We start from the raw sequence: 11,026 nt of genomic DNA, 5'->3' as shown, positions 1-11,026 counted from the left end.
CGGGGCGAGCGGGAGCCGAGGGGCCGCGGCGCGGATCTGGACGCCTCGGACCCCGATGGGCCTGGCGGGCCAGCCCCGGGCCTGGGCGGGCCGCGGCGGCGGGAGGAGAGAGGAGGCGCGGTGGAGGCGGCTGGGAGCTGACGTGGCACGCCGGGGTTGGGCGAGGAGGCGGCGGACATGTCCGGGCGGCGGGGAAGACGCGTCCGGTGGCGCGAGGAGGAAGATGCTAGGGTTCATCCGCGAATTTTTCGGGAGGCACACATATTTATAGGTAGAGGGAGCTAGGAGAGTCCAAATGAGGAGCGGTTTTCGCCCACGCGATCGTGATCGAACAACCGAGAGCATGGCGGAGACTTAGAGGGGTTTTGGGGTTGTTCGAAAGGGGGTTTGCTACAACAACCAAACGGACTTTGCGGTTACCCGGTTAACCGTTGGGGTACCAAACGACCTCCAAATGGAACGAAACTTGACCGGTGGTCTACCGGTGGTATACCAAGGCCACTTGACAAGTCTCGGTCCATTCCGAGAACGTTAGACACCCGCACACGAAAAGAAACAAGAGGGGTGCGCCGGAGGAGATAGGAGTGCCGGATTGCAAAACGGACAACGGGGAAAATGCTCGGATGCATGACATGAACACGTATGCAAATGCGATGCACATGATGACATGATATGAAATGCAGATGATGACATGGCAAAATGCAACACGCAAGCAAATGACAAGGCAAGGACGGCGAATAACTGGGTGACACCTGGCACATCGGATCCGGGGCGTTACAGTTCGGCTTCGAGGAGTAGTTAGGAGGTCCCAGGCAGGAGGCCTTGCCATTTTGATCGTTGCTACTTTTGTGCTAGCCTTCTTAAGGCAATCTTGTTTAACTTATGTCTGTACTCAGATATTATTGCTTCCGCTCACTCTTGTGTTTTCGAGCTTATGTATTCGAGCCTTCGAGGCCCCTGGCTTGTAATATAAAGCTTGTTTTATTTTAATTTGTGTCTAGAGTTGTGTTGTGATATCTTCCCGTGAGTCCTCGATCTTGATCGTACACATTTGCGTGTATGATTAGTGTACGGTCAAATCGGGGGCGTCACAGCTGATGGATGCCAAACAGCTGGTGAATTTCTGGACGTCTCTTAGTCGGGTGGGTCTCTCCATCCTCTCGATGGCCTTGATCTTCATGGGGTTGCACTCAATGCCACGTTCTGAGACCAGGAAGCCAAGGAGCTGGCCGGCTGGTACTCCAAAAACACACTTCTTCGGTTTGAGCTTGATTTGAAACCGGCGCAAATTATCAAAAGTTTCCTTGAGATCTTCCAAAAGGGTACCGCGCTTCTTCGTCTTCACCACAATATCGTCTACATAGACGCGGGCATTTCTGCCGAGTTGCTTGAGAAGGCACTTCTGCATGCAACGCTGAAACGTGGCATCGGCATTTCTCAAGCCGAATGTCATGGTTAGGTAGCAGAAGGCTCCGAATGGTGTGATGAAGGCGGTCTTCAGGCGGTCTGCCGGTTTCAACTTGATCTGGTGGTACCCTGAGTAGGCATCCAAGAAACTCAACAGCTCGCATCCGACTGTGGAGTCTATCACTTGGTCAATCCAAGGCAACTCAAACGGATCCTTGCGGCAGGCTTTGTTGAGACTGGTGTAATCAATGCACATACGCCACTTGTTGTTCTTCTTCAGTACAAGGACCGGGTTGGCGAGCCATTCTGGAAAAAACACTTCCATAATGAAGCTGGCTACTAGAAGCCGGGCTATCTCTTCACCAATAATTCTTCTCTTCTCTTCCGACAGTCGGCGGAGGGGCTGTTTGACTGGTTTGGGATCTGCTCTGACATGTAGCTTGTGCTCAGCGAAATCCGTCGGAACACCCGGCATGTCCTTGGGAGACCATGCAAAGATGTCCCGAGGGAGGAGATCGACGAGCTCGCTTTCCTATTTGCTATCGAGGTTGGTACCTACGATAGCGTGCCTCTCCGGGTGCTCAGGGTCCAAGGGGATCTTCTTTGTTTCTTTGGCCGGCTGGAAGGAGCCCTGGGTCTCTGACTCTTTGGGTTCTGGTGACAGGTCCAGCTGCTTGCTGGCCATGGCCACCACCTGGTCCAGGAGCTTCTTCTCAGTAGCAATCACGAGGGACTCGGCCAGCCGGCTGCTGGCTGCAGCACAGGCGGACGACTTCTCATAGTGTCCATTGATCGTGATAATACCCTTGGTTCCCGGCATCTTCATCTTGAGATAGGCATAATGAGGTACTGCATGAACTTGGCTAGAGCTGGCCGGCCTAGGAGCACATGGTAGGGTCTCTCCAGGTCAACCACCTCGAACCAAATTGCTTCGCGGCGGAAGTGATCCTTGTCTCTGAAGAGGACGTCTCTCTTGATCTTGCCGATTGGTGAGCAGGAAAGTCCAGGCATAATGCCGTGAAAGACAGTCCGACTGGGCTGGAGCTGCTTCTCTTTGATGCACAACTTCTACATGGTGTCACGGTAAAGGATGTCGATGCTGCTACCGCCATCTAACAGGATCCGGGAGAAACGAGCAGCTCGCCTCTCCGTTGCAAGGGTAGCATCCAACACCAGGGCATAGGAACCCGGAGCAGGCATCACTTCCGGGTGGTCAGCTCGGCTCCAGCTGATAGGCTTGTCAGACCAGTGCATGAACTCTGGGGCTGCCATAGCAACGGCGTTCACCTCACGGTGCTGCTGACGTCGACTGTGTCTGTCGTTGGCCACACTGGTGAAGACGATGTAAGCACCATGTTCTTCAGGGAAGTCATCTTGGATCGCGCTGACTGCTGGGCGGGCGGCCGGCTGCTGGAGAGGTGGAGCCGGCGGGCCAGCAGGCGGAGGAGGCAGTCCTTCTCCCTTGGCAATGTGGACGAGCCAGTGGCATTTCCGGGTCGTATGGTTGGACGGCTTCGCACCGCTCTGGAACTTTCAGGGAGCATCGAGGGTCTACTCAAAGGAGAAAGCAGGCAACCAAGCTGGCTTGCCGCCATTCTAACGCTTGGGGCCGGCTTGTCCTTCAGGCTGCTAGTCTTCAACTATTGCCACCTGCCGGCTGGTGGAAGCCGGCTGAGGGGCCTTGCGCTTGTTGTCGTTCGGCTGTTGACGCCAATTGTTATCTCCAGCCAGCGTTCGAGGAGCCGGAGGGAGCACCTTCCGAGAAGCGTCCACTCAGAGCTCCGACTTCATGGAGGAGTCGGTTGTGGTGTATTTGTCTGCTATGATCAGCAGCTCGTCGAGTGTGGCCGGCTCGTCGCAGAGGAGTCGGTGCTTGAGTAAGGTGCCCTCTCGGCCCCCAGCGGTGAAGTACTCTATGGCTTGGACTTCATGCACCCCTTCGCAGGAGTTGCGCAGTTTGGCCCACCGCGTCAAGTAGTCGCGGGTGGACTCATCCGGGCCTTGAACGCACAGCGAGAGCTGGTGGGGCTTGGGCGGCCGCTTGTAAGTGCTGGTGAAGTTGCGGATGAAAACTTCGGTGAAATCTACCCAGCTGTTGACGCTGTAGGGCTTCAGGCTGTTCAACCATGTTCGGGCCGTGCCCTGGAGCATGAGCGGAACGTACTTCACGGCAACGCGCTTGTTGCCGTTTGCTATGTTGACGGCCGTGGAGTAGTTGACCAGCCAATCTTCCAGCTTCACGGAGCCGTTGTACTTGGGCGTGTCTCGTGGGAGCGAGAACCCTTTGGGCAAGGGCTCATCGTGAATGCGGGCGTCGAAACAAGGCGGGCCCATCGCGTCTTCTTCTTCTAACGCTAGGGATCGAGCGAGGCGGTCGATCCGGTGGCGGGCATCATTCTCTCCGACTCCTTCTTGGCTGCCTAGCCGGTTGCCGAGAGTCGGGTGTGCTACCTCTTGAGCACTGCGTTGGTTTTCCCTTGAAGAGGAAAGGGTGATGCAGCAAAGTAGCGTAAGTATTTCCCTCAGTTTTTGAGAACCAAGGTATCAATCCAGTAGGAGGCCACACTCAAGTCCCTCGTACCTACACAAACAAATAAGAACCTTGCAACCAACGCGATAAAGGGGTTGTCAATCCCTTCACGGCCACTTGCAAAAGTGAGATCTGATAGAGATGATAAGATAATATTTTTGGTATTTTTATGATAAAGATTAAAAGTAAAGATTGCAAAGTAAACAAAGATAGAAATAGCTTCTTGACGGGAGATTAATATGATGGAGAATAGACCCGGGGGGCATAGGTTTCACTAGTGGCTTCTCTCAAGATAGCATAAGTATTACGGTGGGTAAACAAATTACTGTCAAGCAATTGATAGAATTGAGCATAGTTATGAGAATATCTAGGTATGATCATGTATATAGGCATCACGTCCGTGACAAGTAGACTGACGCCTGCCTGCATCTACTACTATTACTCCACACATCGACCGCTATCCAGCATGCATCTAGAGTATTAAGTTCATAAGAATGGAGTAACGCTTTAAGCAAGATGACATGATGTAGAGGGATAAACTCATGCAATATGATATAAACCCCATCTTTTTATCCTCGATAGCAACAATACAATACGTGTCGTTTACCCTACTGTCAGATCGAGCACCGCAAGATTGAACCCAAAGCTAAGCACTTCTCCCATTGCAAGAAAGATCAATCTAGTAGGCCAAACCAAACTGATAATTCGAAGAGACTTGCGAAGATAACCAATCATACATAAAAGAATTCAGAGAAATTTCAAATATTGTTCATAGATAATCTTGATCATAAACCCACAATTCATCGGATCTCGACAAACACACCGCAAAAGAAGATTATATCGAATAGATCTCCAAGAGAATCAAGGAGAACTTTGTATTGAGATCCAAAGAGAGAGAAGAAGCCATCTAGCTAATAACTATGGACCGGAAGGTCTGAGGTAAACTACTCACACATCATCAGAGAGGCTATGGTGTTGATGTAGAAGCCCTCCGTGATCGATGCCCCTCCGGCAGGACGTCGGAAAAGGCCCCAAGATGGGATCTCATGGGTACAGAAGGTTGGGGCGGTGCAATTAGGTTTTCGTGGTGCTCCTCGATGGTTTGGGGTACGTAGGTATATATAGGAGGAAGAAGTAGCTCGGTGGAGCCACGAGGGGCCCACGAGGGTGGAGGGCGCGCCCCCCTACCTTGTGGCCTCCTCGTTGATTACTTGACGTCCACTCCAAGTCCTCTGGATCTCGTTTGTTCCAAAAATAACTCTCTCGAAGGTTTCATTCCGTTTGGACTCTGTTTGATATTCCTTTTCTGCGAAACACTGAAATAGGCAAAAAAAACAGCAATTTGCACTAGGCCTTGGGTTAATAGGTTAGTCCCAAAAATAATATAAAAGTGTATAAATAAGCCCATTAAACATCCAAAACAGAATATATTATAGCATGGAGCAATCAAAAATTAAGATACGTTGGAGACGTATCAAGCATCCCCAAGCTTAATTCCTGCTCGTCCTTGAGTAGGTAAATGATAAAAACAGAATTTTTGATGTGGAATGCTACTTAGCATATTCTTCAATGTATTTCTCTTTATTAATGTTCAGATCCAAAAGATTCAAGATAAAATTTTAATATTAACATGAAACTAATAATACTTCAAGCATACTAACAAAGCAATCATGTCTTCTCAAAATAACATGGCCAAAGAAAGTTATCCCTACAAAATCATATAGTCTGGCTATGCTCTATCTTCACCACACAAAGTATTTAAATCATGCACAACCCCGATGACAAGCCAAGCAATTGTTTCATACTTTTGATGTTCTCAAACTTTTTCGATCTTCACGCAATATATGAGCGTGAGCCATGGACATAGCACTATAGGTGGAATAGAATGGTGGTTGTGGAGAAGAAAAAAAGGAGAAGATAGTCTCACATCAACTAGGCGTACCAACGAGCTATGGAGATGCCCATCAATAGATATCAATGTGAGTGAGTAGGGATTGCCATGCAACGGATGCACTAGAGCTATAAGTGTATGAAAGATCAACAAAAGAAACTAAGTGGGTGTGCATCCAACTCTCTTGCTCACGAAGACCTAGGGCATTTTGAGGAAGCCCATCATTGGAATATACAAGCCAAGTTCTATAATGTAAAATTCCCACTAGTATATGAAAATGACAACATAGGAGACTCTCTATCATGAAGATCACGGTGCTACTTTGAAGCACAAGTGTGGAAAAAGGATAGTAACATTGTCCCTTCTCTCTTTTTCTCTCATTTTTTATTTTATTTGGGCCTTCTTTTTTTTGGCCTCTTTTCCTTTTTTTGTCATGAGTCTCATCCCGACTTATGGGGGAATCATTGTCTCCATCATCCTTTCCTCACATGGGACAATGCTCTAATAATGATCATCACACTTTTATTTACTTGCAACTCAATACTTAGAACAAAACATGACTCTATGTGAATGCCTCCGCGGTGTACCGGGATATGCAATGAATCAAGAGTGACATGTATGAAAGAATTATGAAGGTGGCTTTGCCACAAATACGATGTCAACTACATGATCATGCAAAGCAATATGACAATGATGAAGCGTGTCATAATAAATGGAACGGTGGTAAGTTGCATGACAATATATCTCGGAATGGCTATGGAAATACCATAATAGGCAGGTATGGTGGCTGTTTTGAGGAAGGTATATGGTGGGTATATGATACCAGCGAAAGGTGTGCGGTATTAGAGAGGATAGCAATGGTGGAAGGATGAGAGTGCGTATAATCCATGGACTCAACATTAGTCATAAAGAACTCACATACTTATTGCAAAAATCTATTAGTTATCGAAACAAAGTACTACGCGCATGCTCCTAGGGGGATAGATTGGTAGGAAAAGACCATCGCTCGTCCCTGACCGCCACTCATAAGGAAGACAATCAATAAATAAATCATGCTCCAACTTCATCACATAATGGTTCACCATACGTGCATGCTATGGGAATCACAAACTTTAGAACAAGTGTGTCTCAAATTCACAACTACTCAACTAGCATGACTCTAATATCACCATCTTCATATTTCAAAACAATTATCAAGTATCAACCTTGTCTTAGTATTCAATGCACTTTATAGTTTTTATCTTGGATGCCTATCATATTAGGACTAATTTTATAACCAAAGCAAATTACCATGCTGTTCTAAGTACTCTCAAAATAATATAAGTGAAGCATGAGAGATCAATAATTTCTATAAAATATAACCACCACCGTCCTCTAAAAGATATAAGTGAAGCACTAGAGCAAAATTGTTTAGCTCAAAAGATATAAGTGAAGCACATAGAGTATTCTAATAAATTCCGAATAATGTGTGTCTCTCTCAAAAGGTGTGTACAGCAAGGATGATTGTGGTGAACTAAAAAGCAAATATTCAAATCATACAAGACGCTCCAACCAAAACACATATCATGTGGTGAATAAAAATATAGCTCCAAGTAAAGTTACCGATGGACGAAGACAAAAGAGGGGATGCCTTCCGGGGCATCCCCAAGCTTAGGCTTTTGGGTTATCCTTAGACATTACCTTGGGGTGCCTTGGGCATCCCCAAGCTTAGGCTCTTGCCACTCCTTGTTCCATAATCCATCAAATCTTCACCCAAAACTTGAAAACTTCACAACACAAAACTTAACAGAAAATCTCGTGAGCTCCGTTAGCGAAAGAAAACAAAACACCACTTCATGGTACTGTAATTAACTCATTCCTTATTTATATTGGTGTTAAACCTACTGTATTCCAACTTTTATATGGTTCATAAGCTCCATTACTAGCCATAGATCCATCAAAATAAGCAAACAACACACGAAAAACAGAATCTGTCAAAAACAGAACCGTCTGTAGTAATCTGTAACTAACGCAAACTTCTGGAACTCCAAAAATTCTAAAATAAATTTCTGGACGTGAGTAATTTATCTATTAATCATCTTCAAAAATAATAAACTAAATATCACTCTCCAGCAAAAAGTTGCAGTTAGTCTCGTGAGCGCTAAAGTTTCTGTTTTTTACAGCAAGATCGCAAAGACTTTCCCCAAGTCTTCCCAAAGATTCTACTTGGCACAAACACTAATTAAAACACAAAACCACATCTAAACAGAATCTATATGGATTATTTATTCCTAAACAGAACCAAAAAGCAAAAAACTAAAATAAAATTGGGTTACCTCCCAACAAGCGCTATCGTTTAACGCCCCTAGCTAGGCATAAAAGCAAAGATAGATCTAGGTATTGCCATCTTTGGTAGGCAATCCATAAGTAGCTCTCATAATAGATTCATAAGGTAATTTTATTTTATTTCTAGGAAAGTGTTCCATGCCTTTCCTTAACGGAAATTGGAATCTAATATTTCCTTCCTTCATATCAATAATTGCACCAATCGTTCTAAGGAAAGGTCTACCAAGAATAATAGGACATGAAGGATTGCAATCTATATCAATAACAATGATATCTACGGGCACATAATTCCTATTTTCAACAATAAGAACATCATTAATTCTTCCCATAGGTTTCTTAATGGTGGAATCCGCAAGGTGCAAGTTTAAAGAACAATCATCAAATTCACGGAAACCTAGCAAATCACACAAAGTTTTTGGAATCGTGGAAACACTAGCACCCAAATCGCACAAAGCATAGCATTCATGATCTTTAATTTTAATTTTAATAGTAGGTTCCCACTCATCATAAAGTTTTCTAGGGATAGAAACTTCCAACTCAAGTTTTTCTTCATAAGATTGCATTAAAGCATCAACGATATGTTTAGTAAAAGCTTTATTTTGACTATAAGCATGCGGAGAATTTAGCACGGATTGCAACAAGGAAATACAATCTATAAAAGAGCACTTATCATAATTAAATTCCTTGAAATCCAAGATAGTGGGTTCATTACTATCTAAAGTTTTAACCTCTTCAATGCCACTTTTACCAATTTTAGCATCAAGATCTAAAAACTCCGAATTTTTGGAACGCCTTCTAACTAAAGTTGACTCATCTCCAGTCCCATCATTATCAAGATTCATATTTCAAAACAAGGATTTAATAGGGGACGCATCAATTACTTTTAGATCTTCACCCTTATTATCATGAAAACTAGAAGAACATGTTTTTACAAAGCAATCTTTCTTAGCACGCATCCTAGCGGTTCTTTCTTTGCACTCATTAATGGAAACTCTGATGGCTTTGAGAGACTCATTGATATCATGCTTAGGTGGAATAGATCTAAGTTTCAAAGAATCAACATCAAGAGAAATTCTATCCACGTTCCTAGCTAATTCATCAATCTTAAGCAATTTTTCTTCAAGCAAAGCATTGAAATTCTTTTGAGAAATCATAAATTATTTAACACTAGTCTCAAAATCAGAGGGCATCATATTAAAATTTCCATAAGAGTTGTTGTAGGAATTACCATAATTATTAGAGGAATTACTAGGGTACGGCCTAGGATTAAAGTTTCCTCTATACGCATTGTTACCAAAATTATTCCTACCAACAAAATTCACATCCATAGATTCATTATTATTCTCAATCAAAGTAGACAAAGGCATATCATTAGGATCAAAAGAAACACTCTTATTAGCAAACAATTTCATAAGTTCATCCATCTTTCCACTCAAAACATTAATTTCTTCAATCGCATGAACCTTTTTACTAGTGGATCTTTCAGTGTGCCATTGAGAATAATTAACCATAATATTATCTAGGAGATTAGTAGCTTCTCCTAAAGTGATTTCCATAAAAGTGCCTCCCGCGGCCGAATCTAAAAGATTTCTAGAAGCAAAATTCAATCCGGCATAAAAAATTTGTATAATCATCCACAAATTCAAACCATGAGTAGGGCAATTACGTATCATCAATTTCATCCTCTCCCAAGCTTGTGCAACATGTTCATGATCAAGTTGCCTAAAATTCATAATATCGTTTCTAAGAGAGATGATCTTAGCGGGAGGAAAATACTTAGAGATAAAAGCATCTTTGCACTTATTCCAAGAATCAATACTATTTTTAGGCAAACACGAAAACCAAGTTTTAGCGCGATCTCAAAGAGAAAACGGAAATAGCTTCAATTTAACAATATCATTATCCATATCTTTCTTCTTTTGCATATCACACAAATCAACAAAGCTATTTAGATGGATAGCGGCATCTTCACTAGGAAGGCCGGCGAATTGATCTTTCATGACAAGATTCAGCAAGGCAGCATTAATTTCACAAGATTCAGCATCGGTAAGAGGAGCAATCGGAGTGCTAAGAAAATCATTGTTGTTGGTATTGGTAAAGTCACACAATTTAGTATTGTCTTGAGCCATCCTCAGTTTTTGAGAACCTAGGTATCAATCCAGTAGGAGGCCACGCTCAAGTCCCTCGTACCTACACAAACAAATAAGAACCTTGCAACCAACGCGATAAAGGGGTTGTCAATCCCTTCACGGCCACTTGCAAAAGTGAGATCTGATAGAGATGATAAGATAATATTTTTGGTATTTTTATGATAAAGATTAAAAGTAAAGATTGCAAAGTAAACAAAGATAGAAATAGCTTCTTGACGGGAGGTTAATATGATGGAGAATAGACCCGGGGGCCATAGGTTTCACTAGTGGCTTCTCTCAAGATAGCATAAGTATTACGGTGGGTAAACAAATTACTGTCGAGCAATTGATAGAATTGAGCATAGTTATGAGAATATCTAGGTATGGTCATGTATATAGGCATCACGTCCGTGACAAGTAGACCGACTCCTGCCTGTATCTACTAATATTACTCCGCACATCGACCGAGTATTAAGTTCATAAGAACGGAGTAACACTTTAAGCAAGATGACATGATGTAGAGGGATAAACTCATGCAATATGATATAAACCCCATCTTTTTATCCTCGATGGCAACAATACAATACGTGTCGTTTCCCCTACTGTCACTAGGATCGAGCACCGCAAGATTGAACCCAAAGCTAAGCACTTCTCCCATTGCAAGAAAGATCAATCTAGTAGGCCAAACCAAACTGATAATTCGAAGAGACTTGCAAAGATAACCAATCATACATAAAAGAATTC

This window comes from Aegilops tauschii, chromosome 1 (assembly GCF_002575655.3).
Source record: "Aegilops tauschii subsp. strangulata cultivar AL8/78 chromosome 1, Aet v6.0, whole genome shotgun sequence".
NCBI lineage: Eukaryota > Viridiplantae > Streptophyta > Magnoliopsida > Poales > Poaceae > Aegilops > Aegilops tauschii.
The sequence above is the reverse complement of the archived record's forward strand: the minus strand, read 5'-3'. Positions refer to the sequence as shown.